Genomic DNA, 7,785 nt, shown 5'->3' on the forward strand with positions numbered 1-7,785 from the left:
GTTGGAGATCCAGGCACGGCGCTCGCAGCATCCCGAGTCTGGTTGGCTGAATTCACCCGTCTGTCCTTTCTTCGACCCTCTCTCCCAGGGAGTCTTGAAGCAATAAGGAGGGAAATGAGATGAGGGTGCAGGATGAAAATGGATATCTGTTCCTATTAGAGCTCGCGCTCGATTGAGTCCCAGGGGGGTTTGAACACATTGTTCTACAAAAGGATGTTCCTGCTTGGTCAGAGGAAGCTCCATTACTGTATGGTTTACCAGTTGTTTGGAACAAGTTTGGAAACCTCTGTGCATCAAGGCCTAGAGACACTTAGGACATGTTGCTATCCATTTGGTGCCATCTTATCATAACATGCAGTTATTAAACAGTTACTGTTTTATATTAACTCCTGGAATTAATAATGTAAAACAACATTAAGTTTCTCATAATGAGAAGTTCATGACTTCTAAAGTGCCCTTACTTTGTATAGGCTTCAGTGGCCACAATCCCCCTAGCTTTTAGAAAGGAGCCAACTCAATTTTCAGGGATGAATAAATTGTGAAGGAAGTTGTCCTTAAACTGGCTTCGCACTTTTACTGCCCATGCTCAGACCTTCAACGTTGACCCAGGGGACTGCACACACACACACACACACACACACACACACACACACACACACACACACACACACACACACACACACACACACACACACACACACACACACACACACACACACACACACACACACACACACACACACACAGTAAAACTCTCAATGGGGTGAATGGCAGTCACTTTTTTGTGGTGCATGACTGATAGGGGAGAGTGAGGTAAATTGAGCCAAAGTGTTAGTTGAGCCACCCCTTGTTTCTAAACCATACACAAAATGAAACATGTGACCAAATACACTACCGGTCAAAAGTTTTAGAACACCTACTCATTCAAGGGTTTATCTTAATTTTTTTTACTATTTTCTACATTGTAGAATAATTAGTGAAGACATCAAAACTATGAAATAACACATATGGAATCATGTAGTAGCCAAAAAAGTGTTAAACAAATCAAATATATTTTAGATATTAGAGATTCGTCACATAGCCACCCTTTGCCTTGGTCACAGATTTGCACACTCTTGGCATTCTCTCAACCAGCTTCTTGAGGTAGTCACCTGGAATGCATTTCAACTAACAGGTGTGCCTTCTTAAAAGTGAATTACAGTTTTTTTCAATTGCTAACAAGCATCGGTCAATACTGAAGACACTTTTTCAAAACTCTTAACACAGTCTGCATTACCAACATGCATCTTGGCCAAACAGTTAATCTCACCTCCAAAACTCACTCAAACCACCAGAACACTTCATGCAGATCTCAAAATAAGCTCGTTCGACCAGAACACTGGCAACAATTCTCTCTCAGAAAGCATGCGTTGTCACTCATAACACACTGACCTAAAAAACTATTCTCTTTGAAGTTTGAATGATTTTTCACATAAATCAGTGTTTCATTATATAATAAGAATAACACCTTTTCACTTTATTGACTGTACTAAAGTATATGTAACAAGAATGAATCAGAAATACAGCAATTTGCTTCAATAGCCTTTATTTTTTTCTGTATCTTTGCATATAGAAATTTACTTGTGAAAATAAAAAGTTTAAAAAAAATAAAAAATCCTGAAATTTCAGGGCTGCAACAACAATTACAACAACAAAAAACGTGTATAGTATAACACTCATACTGTACAGTACTGTGTGGGTTCTAGTTCTCATCAACATGTATAGTATAACACTCATACTGTACAGTACTGTGTGGGTTCTAGTTCTCATCAACATGTATAGTATAATCACTCATACTGTACAGTACTGTGTGGGTTATAGTTCTCATCAACATGTATAGTATAATCACTCATACTGTACTGTACTGTGAGGGTTCTAGTTCTCATCAACATGTATAGTATAATCACTCATACTGTACAGTACTGTGTGGGTTCTAGTTCTCATCAACATGTATAGTATAATCACTCATACTGTACTGTACTGTGTGGGTTCTAGTTCTCATCAACATGTATAGTATAATCACTCATACTGTACTGTACTGTACTGTACTGTGAGGGTTCTAGTTCTCATCAACATGTATTGTATAATCACTCATACTGTACATACTGTGAGGGTTCTAGTTCTCATCAACATGTATATACTGTACAGTACTGTGTGGGGTTCTAGTTCTCATCAACATGTATAGTATAATCACTCATACTGTACTGTACTGTGGGTTCTAGGGTTCTAGTTCTCATCAACATGTATAGTATAATCACTCATACTGTACTGTACTGTGTGGGTTCTAGTTCTCATCAACATGTATAGTATAATCACTCATACTGTACTGTACTGTGTGGGTTCTAGTTCTCATCAACATGTATAGTATAATCACTCATACTGTACTGTACTGTGTGGGTTCTAGTTCTCATCAACATGTATAGTATAATCACTCATACTGTACTGTACTGTGTGGGTTCTAGTTCTCATAGTCAACTCATGTACTGTACTGTGAGGGTTCTAGTTCTCATCAACATGTATAGTATCACTCATACTGTACAGTACTGTGTGGGTTCTAGTTCTCATCAACATGTATAGTAGTTCTCATCAACATGTATAGTACTAATCACTCATACTGTACTGTACTGTGTGGGTTCTAGTTCTCATCAACATGTATAGTATAATCACTCATACTGTACTGTACTGTGAGGGTTCTAGTTCTCATCAACATGTATTGTATAATCACTCATACTGTACAGTACTGTGAGGGTTCTAGTTCTCATCAACATGTATAGTATAATACAGGGTTCTAGTTCTCATACTACTGTACTGTGGGGTTCTAGTTCTCATCAACATGTATAGTATAATCACTCATACTGTACATACTGTACTGTACTGTGTGGGTTCTAGTTCTCATCAACATGTATAGTATAATCACTCATACTGTAGTACTGTGTGGGTTCTACTGTGTGGGTTCTAGTTCTCATCAACATGTATAGTATAATCACTCATACTGTACTGTACTGTGAGGGTTCTAGTTCTCATCAACATGTATAGTATAATCACTCATACTGTACAGTACTGTGTGGGTTCTAGTTCTCATCAACATGTATAGTATAATCACTCATACTGTACTGTACTGTGAGGGTTCTAGTTCTCATCAACATGTATAGTATAATCACTCCTACTGTACTGTACTGTGAGGGTTCTAGTTCTCATCAACATGTATAGTATAATCAGTTCTCATACTGTACAGTACTGTGTGGGTTCTAGTTCTCATCAACATGTATAGTATAATCAGTTCTCATACTGTACTGTGTACTGTGTGGGGTTCTAGTTCTCATATGTAACTGTGGGTTCATTCTATCAACATGTATAGTATAATCACTCATACTGTACTGTACTGTGTGGGTTCTAGTTCTCATCAACATGTATAGTATAATCACTCATACTGTACTGTACTGTGAGGGTTCTAGTTCTCATCAACATGTATAGTATAATCACTCATACTGTACAGTACTGTGAGGGTTCTAGTTCTCATCAACATGTATAGTATAATCACTCATACTGTACAGTACTGTGAGGGTTCTAGTTCTCATCAACATGTATAGTATAATCACTCATACTATACAGTACTGTGAGGGTTCTAGTTCTCATCAACATGTATAGTATAATCACTCATACTGTACAGTACTGTGAGGGTTCTAGTTCTCATCAACATGTATAGTATAATCACTCATACTGTACAGTACTGTGAGGGTTCTAGTTCTCATCAACATGTATAGTATAATCACTCATACTGTACTGTACTGTGTGGGTTCTAGTTCTCATCAACATGTATAGTATAATCACTCATACTGTACAGTACTGTGAGGGTTCTAGTTCTCATCAACATGTATAGTATAATCACTCATACTGTACAGTACTGTGAGGGTTCTAGTTCTCATCAACATGTATAGTAAAATCACTCATACTGCACAGTACTATGAGGTTTTAGTTCTCATCAACATGTATAGTATAATCACTCATACTGTACAGTACTGTGAGGGTTCTAGTTCTCATCAACATGTATAGTATAACACTCATACTGTACAATACTGTGTGGGTTCTAGTTCTCATCAACATGTATAGTATAATCACTCATACTGTACTGTACTGTGTGGGTTCTAGTTCTCATCAACATGTATAGTATAACACTGTGAGGGTTCTAATACTGTACAGTACTGTGAGGGTTCTAGTTCTCATCAACATGTATAGTATAACACTCATACTGTACAGTACTGTGAGGGTTCTAGTTCTCATCAACATGTATAGTAAAATCACTCATACTGTACAGTACTGTGTGGGTTCTAGTTCTCATCAACATGTATAGTAAAATCACTCATACTGTACAGTACTGTGTGGGTTCTAGTTCTCATCAACATGTATAGTATAATCACTCATACTGTACTGTACTGTGTGGGTTCTAGTTCTCATCAACATGTATAGTATAATCACTCATACTGCACAGGGGTTCTAGTTCTCCCTCTCTCCTGCATTTGGCCAGTTCTCATCAACATTACATCTTATGTCTTCTCTGGCGATGCATCTTGGAAAGTATCTTCTGGAATGTCTAATCCAACCCTGGCAGTCTTCAGGAGGAGTGTCTGGTCATGTGGATGGTGGTCATAAACCTTCCACCTCCACGCAGAGAAAAACTCCTCTATGGGGTTTAGGAAGGGGGAGTATGGAGGCAGGAATAGTACTGACATCCTGGGATGTGCAGCAAACCAGTCTGACTGCAGCAGAGTGGTGGAATGCTGCATTATCCCACACAACAACGAAGGTAGGGGAGTTTCTGGCCCCTCTCTCCTCCGCTGGCACAAGTCGATTATGCAGGTCATCCAGAAAATAAATGAGCCTCTCTGTATTGTAGGGGCCAATGAGTGGTTTGTGTAACAACAAACCATCATTGGACAGTGCTGCACACATTGTGATGTTAGCTCCTCTCTGGCCTGGGACATCCAGGGTTGCTCTCAGTCCAATCCACATTTCTTCCCCTGCGGCATGTTTTTGCCAGGTTGAATCCAACTTTATCCACATAGATGGATGTATGTGCAGTTTGCCTGGCTTCCAACTCCATTACACTCCAAAATACAGTAAAGCCACAGTTTTACAGTACTTTACATTATGCTTAGTTGTGTATGTACCCTGTTTGGTTATTGAACAGACATCTTACCTGGACATTTTGATACCGGAGTTCTTTCACACGTTCACCGTTTCTATCAAAGGGTACAGTGCTTCATCCTTATTTTATGTTTCTCTAGGACTCTGGCAATTGTTGTTGTGCTGACCGTTTTCACATTCCCAAAAGGGATATTGTCTGCCAACACTCTGTCCCGAGTTTCCCACAGTTTTATTGCATTGTTGCCAATTACCATGTCAACAATGGCAATTTCCTGCGCATCTGATAATATTCTGCCTCTCCCTCCTGTGGGAGGCAACCTTTGGATCTTACTGAAAAACACAAAACAATCAATATATTTCAAAATGTCAGTACATGTAAAAATGTGAACATACTGTATTGTACTGTAATATGAAGTTCAATTATCATTGAAGGATGCACATCTTACCTGTTGTTTTGCCGGAAAATTCGTACTATTGATGCAACTGTTGAACACTGCAGATTTGGTTGCAGATTTGGTTGCCTCTCTCAAAGAGAGACCATGGTTTACAACATGGTCAATAATTGTGGCCCTTTTCTCATCAGAGACCACCGCTCTTGGTCTTCCTCTCCTTTGTCCTCCACACATTCTCCCTCTCCCTGCCACTCTTCTTTCCCCACCAACCTGTCTTCCTTGAGCCATGTTTCCGAACTAAATCATTCCAAAGCCGCCCTCTTTTGTCTGTTTGGTAACGAGACTAAAAACAGGACACTTGGGTAGGCTTCAGGCTGAAATTGCAATCAGCTGTGTTTGGAACGATGAAATAGTCTTCTGAGATGTTCTATATGTTTCAATCTGGTTACTGCAGAAATGCACAACATTTTTCATCCTTCTGTTTTGAATGTGTTTGTAACAGTTTTGGAAACAGTGTGTTAGCATTTGAAAACGTGCTGCAAATATAGTTTTGCAGGTTGTGGAGTATGAATGAGAAAAGAGTTCTTGGTTTACGGAGAATGTGGTCATTTAATGCATTTTGTGTGAAAACAATGAAAAATGACTCCCAGTTTGGTCCACGTTCACTTCTGTTTCGCTGACTGTGTGAAGAGTTTTGACAATGTGACTTTGGTTTTGACCATATATTTTGATTTGTTTAACACTTTTTTGGTTACTGCATGATTCCATATATGTTATTTCATAGTTTTGATGTCTTCACTATTATCCTACGATGTAGAAAATAGTAAAAATAAAGAAAAACCCTTAAGTGAGTAGGTGTTCTAAAACGTTTGACTGGTAATCTGTGGAGTCTGTGAAGGTCCAAAACACAGACTTTCACAAAGTCAAATTAATGTATTGTATTATAGGTTTTATGATGCCTGTATCTAGATCATTTTAACGTTGTTATAAACATCAGTTGTTGTCTCTATAAGCTACAATATAAGGTTCTTAACCTAGCATGAAAGTGCATCATTGTAGCTGTGCGGGCTAACACACAGGTTAAGACAACGGCCACCATACCCCATACATATTATGATTACATTTAGTACCAGCTTTATGCATAATATGCATAGTATCTTTGCAATGTGTCATGCATATGAACTCCATTTTTATTGTTATAGAGCAGACACCATCACGCCCCGTGTATACAAACATGAGGTTCTTGAAAGAGCAGCCAAGGAAGTGAGAGAAGGGAAGAAGTCCAATCGAGCAGCAGCGATGGATGGATAAATAGACTGAATGACAAGAGGTATTTTGACATTAAAAAGACAACGAACATGTACCTGTGCGAAAGAGAGGCTATGATATAGTAGCAGAGGTACACAAGGTCTTATCTGAGGACATGGAGTCTGAGCTGGCTTAACAAATGAAGGAGCTCGTGGTCCAGTTTCATGGGCTTTTTAATGCAGACAACATCCCTGTCCCAGACAACTGGCCAAGAAATGGAAGGGTAAGTGGATATTGAACAGAGAGATCTATAGCTGAATATAGGCATACATTTAAGATATACAACATACCACACCCCCATTCCATGAATTCAACTTTGACCTACCAGCACCATCACCCACTGTCACAGGACATTATCACTCACTTACCCCAAGGCGGCTCAATTTACCCCATATCTGTGGTAAGTTGTGTGACTTTTTTCTAGACAAGTTATGTTTTCAAAACTGTTATGTTTACATTAATTCGGATTATTTCCAGGGATACACAACATCCTGAAATATATGTAGAAATCTTTGTTAGAAAGAATACTTTATTTCCCTCGACACTGTGATGCTGAATATAAAAACTAGCTCAAAATACCCCACTCTCCCCTACTGCCATGGCGTAACAAAATGTACACAGTGTACAACACCTTCCTTATATTGAGATGCACACCGTTTTGCCCTCAGAACAGCCTCAATTTGTTGTGCATGGACTCTACAAGGTGTTGAAAGCATTCCACAGGGATGCTGGATCGTGTTGACTCCAATGCTTCCCACAGCTGTGTCAAGTTGGTTGGATCTCCTTTACGTGGTGGACCATTCTTGATACACATGGGAAACTGTTGAGCATGAAAACACCAGCACCGTTGCAGTTCTTGACACATTCAAACCGGTATGCCTGGCACCTACTACCAAACCCC

The sequence above is a fragment of the Oncorhynchus tshawytscha genome, linkage group LG15 (assembly GCF_018296145.1).
Source record: "Oncorhynchus tshawytscha isolate Ot180627B linkage group LG15, Otsh_v2.0, whole genome shotgun sequence".
NCBI classification, from domain to species: domain Eukaryota; kingdom Metazoa; phylum Chordata; class Actinopteri; order Salmoniformes; family Salmonidae; genus Oncorhynchus; species Oncorhynchus tshawytscha.